Source organism: Macaca mulatta, chromosome 3, assembly GCF_049350105.2.
Source record: "Macaca mulatta isolate MMU2019108-1 chromosome 3, T2T-MMU8v2.0, whole genome shotgun sequence".
NCBI classification, from domain to species: Eukaryota; Metazoa; Chordata; class Mammalia; order Primates; family Cercopithecidae; genus Macaca; species Macaca mulatta.
In genome coordinates, this window is record NC_133408.1 from 132,056,896 (window position 1) to 132,083,536 (window position 26,641).

A 26,641-nucleotide genomic window follows, 5' to 3' on the forward strand; every position below is an offset into this window, starting at 1 on the left:
TCAAACTTATTTCCAAAGGAACTGTACTGTTTTTACATATCTGCCAGCAATATATGAGTTTCAATTTCTCTGTGCATTTAGTTACAATAACAATATAACAGCCCTCGTTACTGTACTTTAAAAAAATTATAGCCCTTCTAATGAGTGTAAAGTGGTGTCTTGTGGTTTTTATTTACATTTTTTTGTGAAGACTAAGAGTGTTGAGTATTTTTTCACGTGCTTATTGGCCATTTATATATCCTCTTTGGAGAAATGTCTATTAAGATCCTTTTCCCATTTTTTAATTAATGCACATATTTTAAAATTATATTAAAATTAGGCAATGGTCTGACCATAAAAAGGCTGCTTATAGAATACTGTTATGTTAAACTTCACTTACAGGATGTTAAATCCTTAAAACTGAGATTTTCCCCAGAAAAAGATTAATGGAAACGTCAGTTGCTTTTCAGACTTAATGCTGCTTCAAAAGATGGTTTTACACAAATAATTTTTAAAAACTTTAGCACACAATGAATCGTTTTTAGTTTGGTATGGGTCCACATTTCAGCATTTAGTAGTGGTCCTGAACAGAAGGTGAAAAACACAGCAATTTTCCAGGATGTCAAGTCTGCCAATTTCAGCGATCTGCTGTGTACCCCTATTTCTTTCTTAATCCCTGCTGAGGATCTTGAGAAGCAGGAGAAGCACCAAAACCAAGGCATGCACTGTATCCAAGGTTCTTTTTGTTCCAGTTGTCGAATTCCAAACTAGACCCCAGTGGATTGCAAGGATGACCAAATGAGAGCCCTGTTTAAAACTTCTTCAATTTTTAAAAGCAAAAGCAATTACAAGAAAATAAAACAATGCAGAGGGATCATGTATGCTTACAAGTGTCTTCATGTGGTCTTTCTCCAGGTTTCACCACCAAGGACTCTGAGAGCTGGCAGGTCTGAGTAACCCTGGTAACCATTCTCTTCACCTTATCAAAACCTGAGCTAAAACCAATGCATCAGCTGATGATGACAGCTGGCAGGGCTGATGACCCAATATTCATTTCCCAGGCTGGTGGAGAGTGAGTAAATGAGATTCTAAAACTAAACAAGGGAGGTCAGAAACTCTTTCCAACCTTACCTGATGGCTTCTGGCCAAAGCAAGGAAGTGTCTTGGAAGGTGTTGGTTGGTGATGGTGTGAAAAGACACTTGAGGAGGAAGGAAGAAAAAGCAGCACCCCGTGATAAAGGCGGGGGAGAGAAGATATGGGGAAATCCCTGAATTCCTCACCAAAGGCCAATCTCAGAGAGTAGTGGAGGGGTTACAATCTATGCTTTGGCCAAGGGAGGAAGCAGAGGAGGGGGGGGTTAGGATGATGGCTTGAAGAGGCATCATTTAGGACTTAAAGAAACCAGGGGTGCAGGTAAAGCATCCCACACACTAAGCAGTAGTCCCACAGGCTGCGACCTGAAACCTTCACATCTACTCTTAACAAGCCCCCCAGGCTAGAGGGCTATTGCAAGGGGAGAAGGCAGAGACCCCAGACCATGTAATCAACAGCAAGGTGATTGTGTGATGTGTCTTTTCACAGTTGAGTTATTAATAGATGTGCCGCACCAGCTATAATGGGAATCAATTTAAATATACTTTTTTGATCCCAGACGTTCAACTACGTGGACAGTAGTTACATTTAGCACAACTTACATGTTTCAAATGGACAAAAAATTAATATCATTTACACTATCTTAAGATAAATTTACTTTGAATGGGAGCGTCCTTTCCAGAATGTTGATATCTATAAGATGTATCCGGAAAATGTACTACTGTGGAAAATGAGGACTGCTTAAATCGAAAGGAGAAGGGCCTGTGGTTTTTCTTTTTGATTAACTGCTGTAACACTGTCCTTCAGGCAGCTGAGGGAGTTTCATATTTTATTTAGACATCATTAGGCACTGAAGCTCTTGCAGGACAACTTTGATACTATATGAATTCTGTCATTTTGCTAGCACTGATATGGCTCTTGGGTTTACCACTCCATTAGAACTATTAACTCCATTCATATTAATTTTTGTTACAAATCTTACAAAGGGGGGTGCTTCTGGGTATTTAGGTCCACATTCTATTTTAAGCCTGCATATTTGGTTTTCATAAATTGCTCTTGGAGGCCCAATTATCATCCCCGTTCATCTTTTAAGTGTTGTGTCTTCGTCACCTTCTAGACCCCAGCTAATTGTGCCATTTTCTATTCCTTTCTGACCTTCTTCAAGTTATTCCAACAGTTGGAAATTGCAAAGGACTTTTACTCCTGAGCCCGTGGTGGCTGCTATCTTGCATTGCTGTCGCTCCTCTTTACAACCCATTTTTAATTGGATTATGAGTTGTAAAGTTTCTTTATATAGTCTAGATATGAGTCCTTTGTCAGATATATGATTTGCAAATGTTTTCCTCGCCTTATTTGGGTTGTCTTTTCACTTTCTTGATAGTGTCCTTTGAAGCACAAAAAGTCTTTCATTTTGATGATCCCAACAAATCAATCTTCTCTTTTATCACTTGTGATTTTGATGCTGTATCTAAGAAATCATTGCCTAATCTAAGTTTGCAAAGATTTACTTCTGTATTTTCTTCAGTTTTCTAGTATTTGCTTGTACACTTATGCCTATAATCCAATTTAAGTTACTTTTTGTGTATTGTATGAAGTAAGAGTACAAATTCTTCTTTTGTGTGTGGAAATCCAGTTTGTTCCAGCATCATTTGATGAAAAGACTATGTTATTTGTCCATTGAACTGCTGTGGCATTTTTGTCAAAAAAAAAAAAAAAAAATCAATGGACCACAAATGGTAGAGTTTACTTCTGAAGTCTTAATTCAATTTTATCTATCTATATATATCTGTTCTTATTCAATGCCACACTGTCTTGATTACTACAGATTTTTAGATTTGAAATCTGGAAGTCTGAGCCCTCCAACTTTATTTTTTTCAAGATTGTTTTGGTTACTTAGGATCCATTGCATTTTTCCAAGGTCATAATATTTGGGAATATAGCTAGGTATACCAGAGTATAATATTTAATTTTCATTTAGTACAGAAATATTGGCTTTTTATGTATGCTATGCTTCTGAGAAGCCAATCTAACCTAGTTAATGAACTGGAAGCCAATCTAACCTAGTTAATGAACTGGAAGTATCAATGTTCTTGTTTTTCCAGTATCACCCAGGCATATTTTCATCTACACAGTTATGAGAAATAAAGTATTAACAACTGTAAAGTTCAATATGAATATTTATTAATGACACTAGGTCTATAATCCATATATTGCATAATATTCATGTTAATGGTATCTAGGGATTTTTCCAAAATATAGCTATCCAAGAAAATAGGGGAAATTATGTTTATTTACCCTCAAAAAGAAACCAGTTTTATTCAGTTTAGTTTTAAATAACTACCCTATAGCTTACATAACAAATGCTGAAACATCAGTGGGTGAGGGTTGTGGGGGAAGAGGGCTGATCAACAGGCCATATGTTCCTAAGTAAATTATATTATCAATAATCTGATTTTGAAAATCATCCTAGAACATGGCCACCCATGGAATTGTGGGTGACCTGCCCAATTATACTGCATCTTGCTTGCTGTCATTTGAACCTGACCTTTTTGAATTTGGAGAATATTCTTCAATTTTTAATTAAGTTTTAATAATTAATATGGAAATGTACCACTAGCAGTTTAAATTTATAGCCTTTCAATTAGCATTCAGTACTTAGAGAAAAATGTCAGATGTTGAGTATGGCTTGCAATTTACCTTTCTAGTACAGTATTTTGTCTTTTTAGATTTGCATAGCATATTCCGATAAATGCCTATTAAAAATGAATATACGTTTTTTGAAGTATATTGAAACTCTTGTATTATTTAAAATACTTCTGGTGACTTAGCCATCATTCTGTTTTTTTCTTCTGTCCTTAAGCTATTAGAAGGCAGATCATAAACCAAACAGAGAGAACTCCATTATGGGTTTATACAGAAGAGATCATGTTATTCTGTGTTATTTTATCATGGCATCTTTAGTAGTTTGCAACTCCTCTGAGCTCTGGGATTTGTTTGTTTGTTTGTTGCGTATCATACCTGTGAGTAAAATTAAATGTTAAAACTTAACATTACCAAATACTTTTTAAAGGTCCTAGAGTAAGTATTCTTATATCACTCATGAGATGAGGTAAAGTCTCCCTAAACTCATGAAACTTTGAAAAATGGGAAGCACAAACAAAATTTGAATTTTCCTTTAGTATATGTCAAGATAATTTATATTTATGATGATCTGAAATGTTGCATGATGAACCCTCTGTAATGGCAAAGAGATATATAATTGTTCTACATAGTGTTAGAGTCACGTCATTTATTATAGTTTTATTCTTAACAATCCTTATATTACAAAGCAGAGGCACATGAAGCATGGTTTGTACAACCATCCCTAATATCAAGAAGCTGAAGGAGGACAAAGCCCACACTCCTAAATCAGTCTTTTCCCCCCTTCTAATATCATCCTTATTCTACCATGTCAAGTTCATCTAAAAACATATTATTAATATTTTAACATATGAGGGACTTGGGAGATATACTGTGTACAAATAAGATCTCAATTTTAGGGAAATTAGTTAAACACAAAAATTGTTTTCTTTATTTTCCTTCTAGTCACTGGTTACTTTTCTAACATAAACTCCTAAGGCTACTATAGTTTGAAGAGGTGGTTTTACTTTCTATTAGAGCCCAGATGGAACTACTCTTCCTACTGAAACTTCTCACAACCGCTGATATCCCCTATATTCCCACTTCCTGCCTAGCTTTTACTTTAGTTCTACACATTCAGTATCTTTAAAATGTCTCATATCAACTAGCATATTTATGAATTCCTTCCTCGAAATTCATAGGACTTCTAAATCCATCTCTTTTCTTTCCTGTTTGTTTTATTTTGGTTGCCTCTGGCCATATCAATTCAAGTGACCCTAAAGCTCATAGGACACATAGTAGGTATAGCCAGGCTCATGCTAGCAAAGTACAAAGCACTATGTTGAAAGCTCTTGGCAATAGAAAGCCATTGTAAGTTTGTAAGCTAGAAAATATTTTAGAAAGTATAGCAGAGGGAGGGAACAGCTGTAAAGAGATAGAAACACAGAAGAGTCTCAATCAGTATTTTAATTTTTTAGAAGAAATTTATTACTGAAGGGGTAAAAGCTTACTGCCTAGGAAGCACTCCTAGCACACTGCAGCATTCTTGCTATCGTTTCTGCATTGCAAAAGGCACGATAACAATACAGAAGTCTCTCTTTATGAGGATTGGCATGTTTCTGGGAAGTGTTTTGGTTGCTCTACTTCAGTTACTCCAGTGTCCTTTGAGCTCTGTCTCGGTGGAGTTGGAAGACAGCTCATCTTCATTTCTTGATTACTTTATATTCAGAAGTCATACAAAGTAGATATAAAAATATCAATTTACACAACGATAATTTAAGGATTTTCGTAGGAACAGCTACTCCAATATACTTACTAGACAGTTCTCTTAAGTCGCAGTCTGTCCATTGTTTGGAATATATGAGTCCATGTAATTACTACTTTTCAGGAAAATGAAAGGCACTGAAAGATACCTTTTCCCATATTTAGGAGGGTGAGTTTTATGAATGACTTTAAATATTATGCACTTAATGATTATGTTTATTACTTCGTACAAAATATTTTTGAGGGCCAGGTGCAGTGGCTCACGCCTGTAATCACAGCACTTTGGGAGCCCGAGGTGGGTGGATCACTTGAGCTCAGGAAGTCGAGACCAGCCTGGGCAACATAGCAAAACCTTGTCTCTGCAAAAAATTTTTAAAAAATTAGCCTTGTATAGTGGTGCACACCAGTAGCCCCAGCTATTTGGAAGGCTGATGTAGGAGGATCTCTTGAGCCTAGGAGGTCAAGGTTGCAGCGAGCCGTGATCATGCCACTGCACTCCCACCTGGGTGACAGAGTGAAACTTGGTCTCAATAATAATGTTTGAGAAATCATTCAATTTAAGCAGGTACTAAAGAAGAAATTCAGGGCTCTTCCTTACTGAAAGTTTTTCCCTGAGAAATAGAAATTTGGCACCTTTATGCAAAACTCCAAATGACTTATTATTAGGTCAATAAAAATAAAATAATGTTGAAGCACTAAGATTGTTAAAGAAGCTTAAAGATATTATTATCATATTAGTGTTTACACAATAGTGTATCAACTTTTATTCAACATTATCACCTTGCTTTTTGAGCAAATATATTTTGTATAAAGTATTGAGAATGTCTGAGGTGTTTCCTGTACCTCTTCTGGGTTCTCAGTCTTATCTTGGTGTATAAAACCATTCAGGCTTTAGGGGTATCATTTTTTTCCAGATGTAATTTTCCAGATGAGCCTATAATATTCTGGAATAAACAACAAACCATTGTTTATAAAATTTAGAAGAACCTTGATAAGCCTCAAGATTCCACAGCAGGACCATTGCAATTCAGATGACTGGTTGAGGCACGGTAACATAGAGTGCTGAAGGGGAAGTCTAGAAACTTAATTGTGTCGCTAAAAGACATGTGGTCTTGGGCTAATCATTTAGACCCTACTAGTTAGACCTCAGCGTTCTCTTGGAAATAAAATTATTGCTCTCTGTTCTCCAGAATCCCTACTTATTTTATAGCTCTCAGAAACTCCCCGTGAGCTTTACAAGGTGTCTCCGAGTTCATTGTGGCATTGTCTCCTGCAGGGCAGAAATCCCATGGAAAAGTGGAGTAGTCATGACAAGTGTGTGATTTACAATCCACCACAGGAAACTTGTAGGATTCCTTAGAAAACAAAGTGGGTTCCACCGTCTCTTGAGTCTGCTATTCCCTTTTAAGAAACCCTTCTTCTTCTTCTCCCTTTTTTCCTCTTCTCGGCAATTCACTAGCAATCCAGGCCGACTACACAACCTGTCTTCTCAAAGATCATTTTCACTGCCTGTCTTTTTCACAACCATTATGACCTCTTCTCAGCTGCAGTTTCACCCTGAGGCCTTGTGCAACTGAAGTTGTCTAACTGGGACAGTTAACTGTGCCTGGGCAACTTGATACACTGACCACAGGCTGCCTAATATTGTTTCCTTTTTAGCATTTTAACTACTTTGGACTCTGCTTTGGATTGCACAAGGTTCACTTCTTTTTCTTTTTGTTTAATAGAAGCTGCTGTGTGACTAGTTAAAGAGGTAAAAGGCCATACAAATAAGGATTTATTGAACACTGTTCCTTGCCCAGCATTATGTTAAATACAGATACAAATCAAGGAGATAATTCTGAATTTCCCAGTTTTCTGTTTCCATGGATATGGCAGCTCATAGAAGGTGAGAGTCCTTAGGTATACTTCATTGTATTTTATGGTGAAGCAAGGATACTGTGAAAAATAATCATAGACTGTCCAAGTATATAACTTCTATACACAATACATTTGACTTTCTGCTTGTATAAATATAAGTGCTGCACTTATGTATCTTTTTATTACTTATACAGTTCTCAATGCTATCCCTTGCATTAATATTTGCTTTTGAATAAAAATTCAACATATGGCACATATCATTTTAGTAGACATACATTGCGTGTCTCTAAGACAATGTCAAGCCAAAGTGGATGCAGCTTGAATTTTTATGTGTTAAAAAAACAGACTGGATAAGAGCTTTTACCTCTGAGTTATAAGAATATAGGATATTTTTATTTCTTTGCAACCGTCTGCATTTTCCAATGGCCTAACATGAATAATAATTTTATATAAATATATATGTATGTATGTAAGTATACATATAATTGTATATTTGTGAATATGCATATCCATATTTCTAACAGACCTCAGGATATCATAAATTTCTGCATCCTGCCTTCAAAAGTGTTATGTGCCATTATCTCTATAAGAGGTCAATCATCAGAATCCCAGTAATATTAAGTGACTTCTCTAGAATTATTTACCCAGGAAGTGATGAAAGAGAGATCAGAACCAAGATTTATCTAACTACTAGTCTTGTACTTTTCCTGTTTAAATGCAAATGACAGGTGGGATTTTGGGACTTCCCTTTCCTCCAGCAGTGTAGATGTGTGCTGCCTGCTTTTTGTTAAAACTGGCATTCCAGAACTTAAAGTGTGCAGTCCAGGTTTGTGTGTTTGTGTGTCTACTGTCCTTAGTCATTTTAAACATTTTTATCTTTTTTTTGTATATTGAAGAATGTCTTACAGAGTAAAATGCTTATATTAGACCTTATAAGCATTTTGGTACCTTAAAGGAAATATAACAAAAAACATTCGCAGTGGTTGCTTCTGGGTTATTGGGTAATATTTGTCTTCTCATTTACACTTTCCTATGATTTTTCTTATTTTCTATAATGAGTACTTCATAGTTTACCAAGCCATCAAAATTGATTTATTTATAGAAAGGAGATTGATATTTCTGAGTTCATGCTTTTTACTTTTTCTTCAAGTAAGGAAGAAGTTTTATTCAACAAAGCCAAATATATATATTTATGGTAAATAACATTATAAAGTGTTGCTTTTTAAAACAAAATCTATCACAGACTCCTTTAATAATCTGTTGGAAGTTATGAAACCTTTCCTTGGAAAAATACAAATATATGTAAAGCCACAAAATGTTATAAAGAATTTCTCGAGGTTCACAGACCCCTGAAGCTCATTAATTTAGACCTCCAGTATTGATGAAAGGATGGGCTACAATTTTTATCAGAATACTTGGGATGTTTGTATTAAATGCAGATTTCCAGCCTTGCCCTTGACTTCCTGAATTGGATGGGAAGAGTGGGGCCCAGGAATCTGCCCCTTCAATAAGATAGTCCTTCCCTACCCTCTAAGCAAATGGAATGCAAAGCAAGTAAGAAAATCTCAGGACCTACATGTCTAGAGGGCTCGTATTAAGAATCCTAAATAAGAATAACACAAACTAAAATGATAGAGAATGTCCAGTGCCAGTCCTTGAAATTAGGAGTCTGAGCAGGAGTTTGTTAGGTAAAGAATGGGAAAAGGGTGTGTCTAGCTGAGGAAAGGGCAGAGTTGAACAGGTGGAAGCATGGGCACAGTGGAAAGTATGGACTAATAACAAGTTTGCCTGGGAACCAAAAGTAATTAAATAAAGGCAGCTGAAAAGGCTTATACTTAATCACGATCCTACAGGAGTGGCATATAGCAGTCATGAGGCCAAAAATAGTGATGCCAGACTCGGGCTTGTATTGTCTTGGGAAACTAATATTTAAAGCAATCTCAATAACATGTAGCTGTTAAATTTCTCATTGTGAGAGTGGAATGGGATCCCATGGACAAGTATAGAAGTAGTATTTACCTGGAGAAAAGATAGAGGCACTCATGAGATCTTCGGACTATTCCAGAATTATAAAATGTTAAAAATAGAAGAGTCTTTATTTATTATCTCTTTCAACTTTCTCAATTAAAAAAGTAAAATTCTTTGGAGTTTATCAAATCTTGTTTATTACTATTTGAGTTATTAATTCCATAAAGTAAGATAACAAGTTAATACAGCCACCAAAAAGAACAAGATCATCTCCAAGATCATTTCCTTTGCAGGGATGTGGATAGAGCTGGAGGCCATTATCCTTAGTAAACTAACACAGGAACAGAAAACCAAATACCACATGTTCTCGCTTGTAAGTGGGAGCTAAATGATGAGAACATATGGACACATAGAGGGGAACAACACATACTGGGGCCTTTCAGAGAATGGCGGCGGGTAGCAGAGGAGTAATAACTGATGATATTAGGCTTAATACCTGTGTGATTAAATATTAATCTCTACAACAAACCCACATGACAGAAGTTTACCCATGTAACATACCTGAGCATGTACCCCTGAACTTAAAAGCATAAAAAAGTTATTATAATGCATATTTCCTTATGTTATGGTTGAAATGGCAAGTAATGATGTGATTTGCCTCCAGGGCACACACTGGCAGAGCTGAGTTAGGAAACAGTTTTATTACTTAATTGCTTCTTTTCAAAAACATTTTAGAGACAGAGCCTTGCTCTGTCACCAGGCTAGAATGCAGTGGCACAAACATAGCTCACTGCAGCCTTGAACTTCTGGCTCAAGTGATCCTCTCACCTCAGCCTCTTGAGTAGCTGGGACTACAGGCATGTGCCACCATACCTAGTTAATTAAAAAAAAAAAAAAAAATTGTAGAGCTGTGGTCTATGTCATCCACACTGTTCTTGAATCCCTAGCCTTAAGCAATCCTCCCACCTCAACCTCCCAAGGAGCTGAGATTACTGGCATGAGCCACCATGTCTGGCTAGATTACTTCTTAAATTACACCATGCCCAACCCAGATCAGCAATAATTGTGTGTTTGCACATTGTACTATGTATCTGTAAACCATCTTTGTTCAGATGTATGACAGTGAGAATGAGCATTGGGAAAGCTATAACAACAGGCTGAAGCCTAGTACCTGGCACCAGGAACGAGATAAACACCATGGTAGCCCTTTGGAAACACTGCAATTTGATAGCTCATGAGGAGAAAAGGAGTAATAGTCTACAGAACCATAAGTGTTTTCAGAAAATATGAAATCAATGAGTTGGATTTTATTTGTGGTAAATGAAACCTAGGCTTTGGAAATGACATTCAAGCATTAGGAATATTAGTAGTTCTAGATAAATGTCACAAGCCCATAAGCAAGTGAAAGTTTTTGTCCTGGTTAAATGCCCTAATATGGTACATTTTAATTTTCTTGTTTGTTCATCCATTCAACAATACTTATTGTTTCCGTCATGGTACTAAGAGCAAGAAATAAATTAAGAGAATAAGACTGAAATGCTTTCTAGTCTCATGGAACTCACAGGCTAGACAGGGAGATAGCTGTTAAAACAATGAAATACACAAATTTAAAATTAAAATGTTTCACATGCTCTTCCATCTATTTCAAAGACACTTCCCACCATCTCCACCTGGCAACAATTATTCATCCTTCAGCTCTCAGCTTAGATGTTATCTCTTTAGTCTTCCTTTACCACCAAATATAAATTAATATTTTATTTCACCTAACAAACATTTTTAAATGACTTTTACCCAAAAGAAAGGCAATAACCAATGCTGGCAAGGATGTGGAGATAATGGAACTCTTGTTCCTTGCTGGTGGGAATGTCAATTAATACAGCCACTATGGAGAATAGTATGGAGGTTCCTCAAATTAAAAATAGAAATACCATATGATCCAGCAATCCCACTGCTAGGTATATACTCAAAAGAAACGAAATCAGTTTATCAAAGAGATATCTGCATCCAATGTTTATTGCAGCACTATTCACAATAGCTAAGATTTGGAAGCAACTTAAATTGCTTCCTAAGTGCCCATCAACAAATGAATGGATTGAAAAATGTGGTACATGATGGAATACTATTTAGCCATAAAAAAGAATAGGATCCCATCATCTGCAAAAACATGGATGGAATTGGAATTGGAGGTCATTATGTTAAGGGAAATAAGCCTGGCACAGAAAGACAGACTTCTCATACTTTCAATTATTCATGGGAGCTGAAAATTAAAACAGTTGAACTTATAGAGATAGAAAGTAGAAGGACGGTTATCAGAGGCTGGGAAGGGTAGTAGGGGTGAGGGGGTAGTGAGGATGGTTAATGGGTACAAACATAGATAGGATGAAAAGTATCTAGTATTTGATAGCACAACAAGGTTACTACAGTCAACAAATAATACATTGTAAATTGAAAAATAACTAAAACAATATAATTGGAATGTTTGTAACACACACACAAAAAGATAAATGCTTGAGGTGTTTGATACCCCAGTTACCCTGATGTAATTTTTAGGCATTGAATGCCTGTATCAGAATTTCTCATGTATGCTACAAATTATAAGCACCTACTCACAAAAATTAAAAATAAAAAAATACCTACACAATGGGAAAACATATATTTTCTAATGATAGATAAAATAAGACATTTAAAATTAAAAGAGATTGATATATATAATCTGTTTTAATTTTGATATATAAAATAAGACATTTTATTTAAAATAAAGACATTTTATTTAAAATGTCTTATTTATATATAAAATAAGACATGATATATAAAATAAGACATTTAAAATTAAAACAGATACAAAACCACGGGCCAGTATCTGTCCATGGCCCATTAGGACCTGGGTCACACTGCAGGAGGTAAGCGGTGGAGCAAGTATTACTGCCTGAGCTCTGCCCCGTGGCAGAACAGTGGTTGTTTTAGATTCTCATAGGACTGCAAACGCTATTGTGAACTATGCGTGCAAGGTGTCTAGGTTGTGCACTCCTTATGAGAGAATCTAAAGCCTGATGATCTGAGGTGGAGCAGTTTCATCCTGAAACCATCCCCCCTAGTCCCCATCCATGGAAAAATTGTCTTCCAAAAAACTGGTTTTGGGTTCCCAAAAGATTGAGGACCACTGAAATAAGGCTCTAATATCTAGAGTATATTAAAAGAAACTCTTACAAATCAACAGCAAAAATACAAATAACCTGATTATAAAAATTGGCAAAGGAGTTAAAAAGACATTTCTCTAAAGAAGATAGACAAATGTCCGATAAGCAGATGAAAGAGGATCAATGTCATTTGTCACTAAGGGACTGCAAATCCAAACCACAATGAGATACCTCTTCATACCTACGATGGGTATTAGAAAAAGTAAAGTAAGTGTTAGAGAGGATGGTCTAGTTATAGATGTGAAGAAATTGGAATCCTTATTTATTGCTGGTGGGAAGTAAAATGGTGCAGCTTCTGTGGAAAAAAATGGGCAGTTCCTCAAAATGTTAACATAGAATTTATGGCCCAGGAATTCCACTCCTAGGTCTATACACCCAAGGAATTCAACAGGCACTCATACAAATCTTTGTACATAAATATCCATTGCAATACTAGTTACAATAGGCAACAGGTAGAAACAACCCAAATGACCATAAATTTTGGTATATCCATACAATGGAACATTATTCAGTCACAAAAGGGAGCAAAGTATTGATACATGCTACGACACGCATTTACCTTGTAAATAATACAAGAAGTAAAAGAAGCCAAACTCAAAAAGTCACATATTGTAAGATTCCATTTCTATGAAACACCTAAAGTAAGCAAATCCATAGGAACAGAAAACTGAAAGGAGAGTGGAATGGTGAGTGACTGCTAATGAGTATGCAGTTTCTTTTTAGATTAATTAAAATATTCCAGAATTAGATATTAGTGACTATTGGCCAAATTTGTGAATATGTTAATATATTTTTAAAACTACTGAATGTATAACCAAACAGGTAAATGCTATGATGTGTAAATTATATCTTAATTTCATAATGAAAAAATATTATTAAATATAGGCATCTGCAAAATTTTTGTTTCTTTTTCTTACAACATTCATATTTTTTAGTTTTAAAAATATAAGATAAAATAATTTCAAATTTAAACTGGCTAATTTCCAAACCCATATTTATAAACTATCTGAATTTATAGAAGGATGCAATTTCAACGGTAAATTTAATTTTATGGAAAAGAGAAAAATATTAGGAGAGTAAAACGATGTTCAAAAAATGGGGAAAAAAGCAGCCTATATATCTTAAAGAAAAAAGATAAGCCACATTTTACCGATTTTGAATCTGTAAAATACAGGTTTTGAATATTCTTGATTCAAGAGAGAACTAATTAATAAATTTTTTTTTAATTTTTTTTTTTTTTTGAGACAGTCTTGTTCTATTGCCCAGACTGAAGTACAGTGGCACCTTAGCCTGGAACTCCGTGGCCCCACCTGGAACCATAGGTATGCAAAACCACACACGGCTAATTTTTTAAATTCTTTTTTTTCTAAAACTTGCTTGCAGGACAAAACACAAATTTTAAAAATGTATTTTTTGTAGAAACAGGGTTTCCCTATCTTGCCCAGGCTGGTCTCAAACTCCTGGGCCCAAGTGATCCTCCTGCCTCAGCTTCCCAGTGCTGGGATTACAGGTGTGAGCCACAGTGCCTGGCCTTAACAGAAGTTTCTAAAACATCAAAAGGTGCATCTAAAACCAATCATTCATGAGCAGTTTTGCTGAACCTTTAGAATCCATGTTGGAACAAATTTTCATTTCAAAAGGAAGCTTAAATATAGAAGCAGCCAAGTCATTTTACCAAATATACTTCAGAAAGAGTATAGAAATCCTATTTCTAGGGAAACAGAATACTGAACTTAAATAAACATTTGTGTTCCAAAGGGCAGTCATAACTTAATGACTCTCCTTAAATGATTAACAAGAACGTTTAATTTAAAGTCAATCTGTTTACAACAGAGCCTTGAAATACATTTTTTTTTCTAACAAAACAGGGAAAAATGTTCACATAAATACTAACCTGAGCTGCCATTATGGTCTAGCAATAGAACACAATTCAAATGAATTACCATTGGTAGCCTAGTGAATTAAGTGAGAGAAAAAGTCCTCCCACATCTCCTGAAGAAGGAGAGCTTTAACAAACTTCACTAATTGGAATGAGAAAGACTAGAGAGACTTATATCGTTTATCTCTGTATATAACATTAATAGAAAAACACTAGCAACATGTAGTCAGTTACTTGAAATAGCCTATTTCTGTAACCATAAAACAGGTTCTTTCTGCCTACTGCACAAACAAAATCAACTCACAGAGACCATGGCATTACAGTAAAGAAAGACTTTGATGCTGGTGATGCCATGTCGGAGACAAAGTTATTACTCAAATCAATCTCATTCAAGGCTTTTAGGTGAGGGCTTTTCAAAGGTAGTTTGGTGGACAGGGGGCTAGGGTATAGCGAGTGCTGACTGGTTGGGTTGGAGATGAAATCATAGGGAGCAGAAGCTGTCCTCTTGCTCTGCGTCCTTTCTGAGTGGGGCCACAGGAGTGGTTGGCCAATCCAGGTAGAGCCACTGGTTGACAGACATGCCAAAAATCCTGAAAAAGAAAAAATCAAAAGGCCAAACTTACGTTCTACAATAGTGATGTTCTCTGCAGGAATAATTGGGGAAGTTGCATATTTTGTGACCTCCAGAATAATGGCTGGTTTATGTCTACACCTTAGCAGAATTCAGGCACCTCTGTCCTCCTAGCCTGGTGTTCTCTCATTAGCTTTACAAAGGCAGTTTTATTTTGGAGAAGGGCTATTATCGTTTAAACTATAAACTAAATGTCTCTCAAAGTTATCTTGACCTAAGCCCAGTAATAATTAAGGGCAGCTAAAGGCAAGGTGGGGGTTGGTTAAATCAGATCTCTTTCACTGCCATAATTTTCTCACTGCTATAATTTTTGCAAAAGCCATTCATTTTGACTTTCATCTAACTATTGAGCCTGATATCATAAATACATTAAACATTAGTGATTTCTGACAACATGATGATCATCAACATCTTAGTTCTCAAATGTCAGTGAGACTAAATAATGCTTCAATCCTATTGGTGTCACTGAGATTATAGAAAGGAAGAAACCAGTCAGGCAGGCAATTAGGGAGGGTCCTTGGTTGAATTCTTTCAAACAAAAGAACAGACTGCAGGCACAGATAAGAAAACTTGCACAGGGGGGCTTGCCTAAGATGTGCCCACAGCTGCACAGATAAGAAAGGCTAAACAGGTGACTTGCCCAGACAAGCCCACAATGGAAAATTCCATCCTCTGACACACGCACAGTTAAGGGAACAAAGCAATATGGAGTAACTCAAGCTAAGGGCCCAAATGTGCACTAGGAGGACAGGGTGGAGCTACCAGAAATTCATGCCTTATGCAGATGAGATGTCCAGCTATCATCATTTTCTTATAAAAGCCTTTGCATTCAACTGTAAAAACAGCAACCCTCTTCCAGGCCGCCTCTCAGTGGTGGAGAGCTTTCTTCTTTTGCTTATTAAACTTTTGCTCCAACCTCACCCTTTGTGTCCATGCTTGTTAATTCTCTTGATCCTGTGACAAAGAACTCTGGGTGATACCTCACAATGAGAGACTTCTACATTGTGGTGCATTGGCAAGACTAACATTTGGGTGCATTGGCTGGGAAAGAAAACATCAGAAGAATGAGTAGGAGTGGACCTCCGACTCTACTTTCATTTCTGAGGCTTTTCATCCTCATTTTTAAAAGTTAAACAAAACACTGGGCCCCTGTCAGCCAGTTAAAAGCTTTTAGAGTGACTGCCAGCCTTACAAGACTCAGGGGACAGGCTTGCTCTAGAGGACTTTGTCAATACCCGATTGCCCTCGTGTGGTGGGAATGTTGGCTCTGTTCCAATCCAGTTTCCTTTCACAGAGGACCTAGCCATCTATGGGGTTGGAAGTGAGAGACAGGACTAGCTGGATTTCCTAGGCCGACTAAGAATTCCTAAGCCTAGCTGGGGAAGGTGACTGCACCCACCTTTAAACACGGGCTTGTAACTCAGCTCACACCCAGACAATCAGGTAGTAAAGAGAGCTCTTTAAAATACCAATTAGGCTAAAAACAGGAGGTAAAGAAATAATCAAATTGAGAGACAGTACTAGCTGGATTTCCTAGGCCAACTAAGAATCCCTAAACCTAGCTGGGAAGGCGACTGCTTCCACCTTTAAACACAGGGCTTGCAACTTAGCTCACACACGACCAATCAGATAGTAAGAAAAGCTCACTAAAATGCTAATTAGGCAACAACAGGAGGTAAAGAAATAGCCAATCATCTGTTGCCTGAGAGCACAGCGGGAGGGACAATGATCAGGATATAAACCCAGGCATTCAAGCTGTCAACGGAAACCCCCTTTGGGTCCCCTCCCTTTGTATGGGAGCTCTGTTTTTCACTCTATTTCACTCTATTAAATCTTGCAACTGCACCCTTCTGGTCCGTGTTTGTTACGGTTCAAGCTGAGCTTTCACTCACCGTCCACCACTGCTGTTTGCTGCCATCGCAGACCCGCCGCTGACTTCCGTCTCTCTGGATCTGGCGGGTGTCCGCTGTGCTCCTGATCCAGTGAGGCACCCATTGCCACTCCCGATTGGGCTAAAGGCTTGCCATTGTTCCTGCATGGCTAAGTGCCCGGATTCGTCCTAATCAAGCTGAACACTAGTCACTGGGTTCCACGGTTCTCTTCTGTGATGCACGTCTTGTAATAGAGCTATAACACTCACCGCGTGGCCCGAGATTCCATTCCTTGGAATCTGTGAGGCCAAGAACCCCAGGTCAGAGAACACAAGGCTTGCCACCATCTTGGAAGTGGCCTGCCACCATCTTGGAAATGGCTTGCTACCATCTTGGGAGCTCTGTGAGCAAGGATCCCCTGGTAACAAAATCATCTATTGCCTGAGAGCACAGGGGGAGGGAGAATGATCGGGATATAAACCCAGGCATTCGAACCCGATCGGGCAACCCTTTGGGTCCCCTCCTGCTGTATGGGAGCTCTTTCATTCTATTAAATCTTGCAACTACACATTCTTCTGGTCTCAGCTCAAGCTGAGCTATTGCTCGCTGTCGCAGGCCTGCTGCTGACTTCCACCCCTCCGGATCCAGCAGGTTGTCTGCTGCGCTTCTGATCCAGTGAGGTGCCCATTGCCACTCCCGATCAGGCTAGAGGCTTGCCATTGTTCCTGCACAGCTAAGTGCCCGGGTTTGTCCTAATTGAGCTGAACAGTAGTCGCTAGGTTCCACAGTTCTCTTCCATGACTCATGGCTTCTAATAGAGCTGTAACACTCACTGCATGGCCCAAGGTTCCATTCCTTGGAATCTGTGAGGCCAAGAACCCCAGGTCAGAGAACAAAATGCTTGCTCTCATCTTGGGAGCCACCCACCACCATCTTGGGAGCTCTAAGAAGAAAGACCCCCGGGTAACAGGAGACTCTGGGACAACTGAAGACATCTGATAGAGGCTACACCTCAGTGTTACCTGAAGGCCTTTGGATTAATTCTGCCCCCCAACAGCCCATCAGAGTATTGGCACAAGAACTTCCAGAAAATCGCATTTCCTTCCTTTCTTTTCACAGCTATCATATCTGCTATCCCTTCTTTGCATGCTATATTAAGGGACTATTTAAAGCCTGGGGAGATAATCTTGTTGGATAAAGTTAGCAAGTGCCTTAGTAACCAGGAATGTAACTCAAAAAAATTGCTGCTTCTGTGATTTCCTTGAGATGGGGGAATTTCAATATTTCAGTCTAAACTTTCACCTATTAAGGGCTTTTTTGTCCCCTAATAATAGGCATTCATGGCACTGTATGAGAGGATATTTTACCCTGAGTGAATATCCTCCTTTCCATTTGGGTTGTTTTCTTCTCAGTGCAAGAGCTCAGAACTGCCCAGTGAGTTTAAGCAGTTCCTTTATAAGACAAATTAATTTTTTCTTGCTAGGAAGCATATTATGGGGACAGCCTATTAAATCCAAAACCTCTCTTTCTAACCTCTCCTTGAGAAAGCCAGTTTTTTTCCTAACATTTCAAACCCTACAGTGCCACCTAGCGGGATGGGATTTTTCTCTTTGGGGAGCCTTGTCAGCCCTTTGCCCCAAAACTCTAGTTCCCTGATTGCTTTCCCTCTTACATCCCTCTCCCAGTAATCAGTCCCCATGGCCTGTTTGTAATCAGAAAAACTCCCATTTCAGCAGCTGGGAGGAAGCTACCTTGGCAAGACAGATTTTAGCCTAAGTGCTATCATCATCAGAGGCAGGATGGCCAGTCAATTCTTATGTTCTTTTGAGGCATCTGTTCTGTATCCAGCTATATTGGCATCTAAGTGAGAAAGGAATCTTATGTTTAGAAGTCAATTGGTCCCATTCTCTAGGAATTCATAACTTTGCCTGGGTGGTAGTAAGAGGAAGTAAGGGATAGATTTAAGACACTCCTCCCATTAAAGGGCCTTGACCAAATTCAACTACCATACAGTCTCTTCTGAGCCCCTGGGGTACCCTCAGAGCCTTATGGGCCAACTGGATCTAGGAAATCAGCAGGGCAGAGAGCTAGGGCCTCACACAGGCAAACATGGCTACTCCTGCTGACTAGCTCCTCCAGATCCATGGGTGAAGGTCATGCTTGCATCCATGGGTGGCACATATGTTGGTTTCCAGGACCCAGAGGAGACGGGAGGGAAGAGGAGAATGGGGATGTCCTTTCTGTCTTTCTCTCCACTCTGGGTCACTCTGAAAGGAGGAAGGAGACTTCTTCTCCCCTTTTTCCTAGATAGGTAACAACCCATCTCCCCTTGAGTGCAGCCTGGATCTTCTTTAACCCTTAGACCCTAAAGTTCACTCTGGGAAAGCTCCAACATCACTCACATATAGAGGTCTTCCAGGATTTAAACTCTCCTGGAAGGATGTGATGCTACTCTTAAATCAAACCCTAACTGCTGCTGAGAAATAGGCAGCCCTACAGGTAGCAGAGAAATTCAGAGACAAACAGCATGTCTCCTATAGCTAGTCAAAAAAGAAAGCCAGTCAAAAAGGGAAAGAAGGTGAGAAAGATTCCATTTTGAGAGAAACTTCCATTTTCCTCATGAAACCCCAGGAATTAGAGGCAGGTAGGTCCCTCTCAAAATCTGTTTTTGTCCTCCAGCAATACCTAGAAACTGTATGCTTTCCTAGCCCTGCTCTTAAACAGCACCACCCAGAGGCCAATAATTCAATTAGGAGATTGATGAACAAAAATATCTAATAAATACTGAATCTGCTTCTGTTTGCTTTTGTAGTTATTTATGTGTTGTGTGCAATGCCTATAAAAAGAGCTCTGATTGACTTAAAGAAAAATAAGTGCTTAAATCAAATTTTTAAAGGAAATATAAAAGCTGTAATGCCTTTTAGTTCACATAACTTTAATCTTTAAGAAATAAAAATAGTTTTAAAAAATAATTGGTAAAATGCAGATGTCAAAATGTAAATAGGTGGCCTAAATCATGTAACTCAGATACTAGGTTTGCTAAATGTTTCAAGGTTGTAAACTGCCTCCTTTACAACTTGGTAAGGCCTGGGTACATCCAAAATTAACCCCACACTTAACTATGCTGGAAAAAGTCAGACGTTATCTGTGCCTAGTACATAATTAAGACAATGTACCAGTTTTACATTAAAGTTAAAAATTGCCAAGAGTTACCATTGTAACACGTAAATGAGACTACTGAAATTAGATTTACATGAAAGGTATGTAAGAACAGTAAAATGTGTTTGTGGTAAAAGACTGTAAAAAGACATAGAAATGTAAATCTTGCCTAGGGATAAAGGATTGTTTTAAAACCAATGTAAGGGTAAAATTTGGCTTTCTCTGCCTTGTACAAGATTTTCATGTAATAGTGAAAGATAATGAAAATTTTTAATTTGCCTTGCAGATAAACTGCCAAGGAGAAGAGTGAGAAGACAGGAGACAAACTGTTTGGAAAGCTAAATCTTCCCTCTTAATGAGTAAAGGTTTTTGCCTTGTCTTTAAGTTTCTGAGTCCTAATTTTGGCAAAACAAACAACTTATGGTAATCTGGAATCATATTTTGTAATATTAAGTGTTTTAAACCTCTAACATTTACTTCCCAAAATCAAACTTCAGTTCCAAAATTGTCTCTCTTGACCCCTAGCTTTTGGATGCTACAGAAGGCCCCTGAAGCATCCAGTAGAGAGGTAAACAGGATTATTTAACATGTTTAGGTACATGGGATTGGCCAAATGGTGTTTAATGATCTTCAGTTGTATTTTAGTGAATAATAATAATATATGTTCCAAAATTGTATGGGGTTTCTAAAATTCTAATGTCTGAGTATATGCTAGAAATCATAATTAAGGTTATTATGTTAAGTTATTGTAAACCACAGAAAGAATAAAATTTGTCAGTCATGTTCTTGACTAACTACCTTGGACATTTCACCATTCACAATCGTCTTGTTTTAATCCTCTTTAAAGGACCGTTTATTATCAGCTATAGGACTTTGACACATGCTCTCAAATGCAAGTTTCTGATAACTTTGGAGATTATGACATTAGAATAAAGGAAAAATGTACAGGACTCATGAAGAGCTAAAATATTCATGAATATCAAGCAAAAAAAGAGTTAACAAAATGGACTTTTTAACCTTTTTGCTTAAAATGTTGCTGATCCTTGTTTTGTTTTTCAGAGTCAAGGAAACTTATTTTAAGCTATTTGTAGCCTTTAATAATTATGTAAGTATATTACTGTAAACAGAATTCAGAGCATATTTGTTTCTCTCTGTCTGGTTCCTCTAGAACTTGGAAACTATTTGTGAGTATTCTTAACTTATGACAATATAATTCTTTGCATCAGCACAATGAGAATAATTTTCTTTTACAAGAGGACACAATTGGAGAAACTGGTTGTCTTGTCAAGGTTTTAACCGGAAGGCTGTGCTTCCCTTTAAGGAATCAAGCTTGACTTGCAGAGCCAATAAAAGCCCCTTGGGAAAACTGCTTCATACTTTGTCTACACAGCCCCCGAACAGAGTTCCTAACCTGTAGCGAGTAAAGAATGTCACTTTCTATAGGCCCAGGAACCCCATGTTCTTGGGATCTCAAGGAGAGAGGAATTTACCCAACTCATAGGTATTTGAGGGTACAAACCCATGGCTGGGCTCAACTTTAAAAAGCTCTATCTGAAATTCCTGTGGAACAGTTTCATCAAAGCCAATTTAAAAACCTAGATAAAAATAATTATTCTTGCTGCACTTTGTACAAATAATCAGGCCAAGTATAAAACTAAAGTTGATTTTCCAAAAACTCAGTCCTATCATGATTTGTTTTTTAACAAAAATAAGGAGTAGAGAGAGAAAAATTATGTTTCAAAACATATCATATGCTTGTCATTAATTTTAATCTCATTGGTTGTTTTTAAGTTCTTCCCTACATTTTAAACTAATCCTGCTTATTCCTATAAGCCAACCAGCAATCTCTGGCTGCAGCTCAGAAAGTACAAAAAGGGATGGGTGATGTACAAATCTGAATCAATATTCTAGTTCTTGGCAATTATCCTATAAATCCTGTCAGGTAATGGGAGTAAATATGGTGCCCATAACCCAGAGGTTTCTTTTGGAAAATAAAACCAAGGAAGTTAACTAAAGGCAAGCCCCTTGCACCCAAATCTTAGTGGGAATAACTGTGGCCACCAGTTATCTGTACATGTCAGCAGCCTTGGGATTTTTAAGCTGTCCTTATCCCCTGCTTGTTTCCTCTACTAACCCAAATTGTTTCTTCTTACCTAAAGACTATCAAACTCCAAATGGTAATGCAAATGAAACAATACATGGATGTGCCTTTCTTCCAGGAATCCTTAGACCAGTCCCAGGAGAAACCCTAACCACTGTTCCCCACACAGTGCCCCTTTCCAGCAGGAAGTAGCTAGAAGAATCATCACCCCATTCCCTCTAACAGCAGTTAGGGTCTCCACTCCTGAGGAAGGAAATAAGAGAAAGGTGAAACTGGTCAGGGAGGCAGTTAAAGTGGGTCCTTGGTTGAATTCTTTCAAACAAAAGAACACCCTGAAGGCACATATAAGGGAACTTGCACAGGACGGCTTGCCTAAGACATGGCCACAGCCACACAGATAAGAAAGGCTACACAGGTGACTTGCCCAGACATGCTCAGCAATGGGAAATTCTGCCCCCTGACACATACACAGTAAGGGGAACAAAGCAGTTTGGAGTACCTCAAGCTAAGGGCCCACATGTGCACTAGGAGGACAGGGTGGAGCTGTAGAAATTCATGCTCTATGCAGATGAAATGCCCAGCTATCATCAGTTTCTTATAAAAGCCTTTGCATTCAACTGTAAAAATGGCAGCTCTCTTCTGGGCCTCCTCTCAGTGGCAGAGAGCTTTTTTCTTTTGCTTATTAAACTTTTGCTCCAACCTCACCATTTGTGCCCATGCTTCTTAATTTTCTTAGTCCTGAGACAAGGAGCTCTGGGTGATACCTCAAAATGAGAGACTGCTACATTGCAGTGTACTGGCAAGACTGTAACATCCCTTAAAGGCAAAGAGAAAAAAATAATAAAGAAAAGAATTCAATTTTTCAAGAGATAGTGATAAGAAAGAAGGAGATGGAAGAAATGAAAATGAGTAAATGGAATGTCAGCAGCACTTTTCTCAAATGCCACTGAAGGGAAAATTCACAGAGAACCCCCATCTAGCAACTTTTAAGTATCCCCACTAAACCACTTTATGAAAAAACACCTCAATAAACGTACTTCAGCATATTAACCATGATGATTACTGAGTGGTAAAACCATGTGTGATTTCTTTCTTTCTACATTTCCATATTCACCATGTTTTCAAAAATAAGACATTTTATAAGTTAAAGCTATCAACAGATTGGGTAATATTTTTTCTTCTTTTTTTATTTTGAGATAGGGTCTTGCTCTGTTGCCCAGGCTGGAGTGCAGTGGTGCGATCTCGGATCACTGCAAGCTCCGCCTCCCGGGTTCACACCATTCTCCTGCCTCAGACTCCCGAGTAGCTGGGAATACAGGTGCCTGCCACCATGCCCAGCTAATTTTTTGAGTTTTTTAGTAGAGACGGGGTTTCACCGTGTTAGCCAGGATGGTCTTGATCTCCTGACCTCGTGATCCACCTCTCTCATCTTTTCTTAAATTATACTTTAAGTTCTGGGGTACACGTGCAGAACGTGCAGATTTGTTACATAGCCATACACATGCCATGGTGGTTTGCTGCACCCATCACCCCATCATCTACATTAGGTATTTCTCCTAATGCTATCCCTACCCTAGTCCCCCAACCCCCAACAGACCCCAGTGTGTCATGTTTCCATCCCTATATCCATGTGTTTGCATTGTTCAACACCCACTTATGAGTGAGAACATGTGGTTGGTTTTCTGCTCCTGTGTTAGTTTGTTGAGTATGATAGTTTCCAGCTTCATCCATGTCCCTGCAAAGGACATGAACTCATAATTTTTTATGGCTGCACAGTATTCCATGGTGTATATGTGCAACATTTTATTTATCTGGGCATTTGGGTTGGTTCCAAGTCTTTGCTATTATAAACAGTGCTGCAGTAAACATACATGTGCATGTGTCTTTATAATAGAATGATTTATAATCCTTTGGGTATAAACCCAGCAATGGGATTGCTGGGTCAAATGGTATTTCTGGTTCTACATCCTTGAAGAATCACCACACTGTTTTCCACAGTGGATGAACTAATTTACACTCCCACCAGCAGTGTAAAAGCATTCCTAATTCTCCATAGCCTCTCCAGCATCTGTTGTTTCCTGACTTTTTAATGATTGCCATTCTAACTGGCATGAGGTGATATCTCATTGTGGTTTTGATTTACATTTCTCTAATGACCAATGATAATGAGCTTCTTTTTATATGTTTGTTGGCTGCATAAAATTCTTATTTTGAGAAGTGTCTGTTCATATCCTTCACCCACTTTTTGATGGGGTTATTTTCCTTATAAATTTGTTTAAGTTCTTTGTAGATTCTGGATATTAGCCCTTTGTCAAATAAATAGATTGCAAACAGTTTCTTCCATTCTGTGGGTTGCCTGCTCACTCTGATGACAGCTTCTTTTGCTGTGAAAGTGCTATCATCACTCTGATGATAGCTTCTTTTGCTGTGAATGTGCTATCATCACTCTGATAATAGCTTCTTTTGCTCTTTAATTAGATCCCATTTGTCAATGTTGGCTTTTGTTGCCATTGCTTTTGGTGTTTTAGTCATGAAGTCTTTGCCCCTGCCTATGTCCTGAATGGTATTACCTAGGTTTTCTCCTAGGGTTTTTATGGTTTTATGTCTTACATTTAATTCTTTAATCCATCTTTAGTTAATTTTTGTATAAGGTGTAAGGAAAAAGTCCAGTTTCAATTTTCTGCATATGGCTAGCCAGTTTTCCCAGCACAATTTATTAAATAGGGAATCCTTTCCCCATTTGCTTGTTTTTGTCAGTTTTGTCAAAGATCAGATGGTTGAAGATGTGTGGTATTATTTCTGAAGCTTCTGTTCTGTTCTGTTGTTCTATATATCTGTTTTGGTACCAGTACCATGCTATGTTGGTTACTGTAGGCTTGTAGTATAGTTTGCAGTCAGGTAGCATGATGCCTCCAACTTTGTTCTTTTTGCTTAGGATTGTCTTGGCTATGTGGGCTCTTCTTCGGTTCCATATGAAATTTAAAGTAGTTTTTTGTAATTCTGTGAAGAAAGTCAATGGTAGCTTCATGGGGATAGCATTGAATCTATAAATTGCTTTGGGCAGTATGGCCATTTTCATGATACTGATTCTTCCTATCCATGAGCATGGAATGTTTTTCCATTTGTTTGTGTCCTCTCTTATTTCCTTGAGCACGAGTTTGTAGTTCTGCTTGAATAGGTCCATCACATCCCTTGAAAGTTGTATTCCTAGCTATTTTATTCTCTTTGTAGCAATTGTGAATGGGAGTTCACTCATGATTTGGCTCTCTGTTGGTCTATTATTGGTATATAGGAATGCTTGTGATTTTTGCATATTGATTTTGTATCCTGAGACTTCGCTGAAGTTGTTTATCAGGTTAAGGAGATTTTGGACTGAGATGGTGGGGTTTTGTAAATATACAATCATGTCATCTGCAGACAGAGACAATTTGACTTCCTCTTTTCTATTTGAATACCATTTATTTCTTTCTCTTGCCTGATTGCCCTGTCCAGAACTTCCAATACTATATTGAATATGAGTTGTGAAAGAGGGCATTCTTGTCTTGTAGTGGTTTTCAAAGGGAATGCTTCCAGCTTTTGCCCATTCAGTATGATATTGGCTGTGAATTAGTCATAAATAGCTCTTACTATTTTGAGATACGTTCCCTCAATACCTAGTTTATTGAGAGTTTTTAGTGTGAAGGGGTGTTGAATTTTATCAAAGGCCTTTTCTCCATCTATTGAGATAATCATGTGGTTTTTGTCATTGGTTCTGTTTATGTGATGGATTACATTTATTGATTTGTGTATGTTGAACCAGCCTTTCATCCCAGGAATGAAGCTGACTTTATTGTGGTGGATAAGATGTTGACGTGCTGCTGGATTTGGTTTGCCAGTATTTTATTGAGGATTTTCGCATCAATGTTTATCAGGGACATTGGTTTGAAGTTTTCTTTTTTTGTTGTGTCTCTGCCAGGTTTTGGTATCAGGATGATGCTGGCATCATAAAATGCGTTAGGGAGGAGTCCCTTTTTTTCTATTGTTTGAAATACTTTTGGAAGGAACAGTACCAGCTCCTCTTTGTACCTCTGGTAGAATTCGGCTGTGAATACATCTGGTCCTGGACTTTTTTGGTTGGTAGGCTATTAATTACTGCCTCAATTTCAGACTTGTTATTGGTCTATTCAGGGATTCGACATCTTCCTGGTTTAGACTTGGGAGGGTGTATGTGTCCAGGAATTTATCCATTTCTTCTAGATTTTCTAGTTTATTTATATAGAGGTGTTTATAATATTCTGTAATGGTGGTTTGTATTTCTGTGGGATCAGGGGTAATATCCCCTTTATCATTTTTTATTGCATCTGTTTGATTCCTCTGTATTTTCTTCTTTATTAGTCTGGCTAGTGTTCTATCTATTTTTTTGATCCTTCACAAAACCAGCTCCTAGATTTATCGATTATTTTGAAGGGTTTTTCATGTCTCTATCTCCTTCAGTTCTGCTCTGATCTTAGTTATTTCTTGTCTTCTGTTAGCTTTTGAAC

The 26,641-nt window shown here is 37.9% G+C and overlaps 1 long non-coding RNA gene and 1 pseudogene across 1 annotated transcript; one reads left to right on the forward strand and one right to left on the reverse strand.

Moving 5' to 3' along the window:
* Positions 1 to 1,718: 1,718 nt before the first annotated feature.
* On the reverse strand, positions 1,719 to 2,284 carry LOC100430176 (ubiquitin-conjugating enzyme E2 variant 1 pseudogene; annotated as a pseudogene).
* Positions 2,285 to 19,436: 17,152 nt separating this feature from the next.
* On the forward strand, positions 19,437 to 20,399 carry LOC144339898 (uncharacterized). The gene is made up of 2 exons (XR_013415474.1): positions 19,437 to 19,505; positions 20,307 to 20,399. It is a non-coding gene; the product is annotated as an uncharacterized LOC144339898 (long non-coding RNA).
* The last annotated feature ends 6,242 nt before the right edge of the window (positions 20,400 to 26,641 follow it).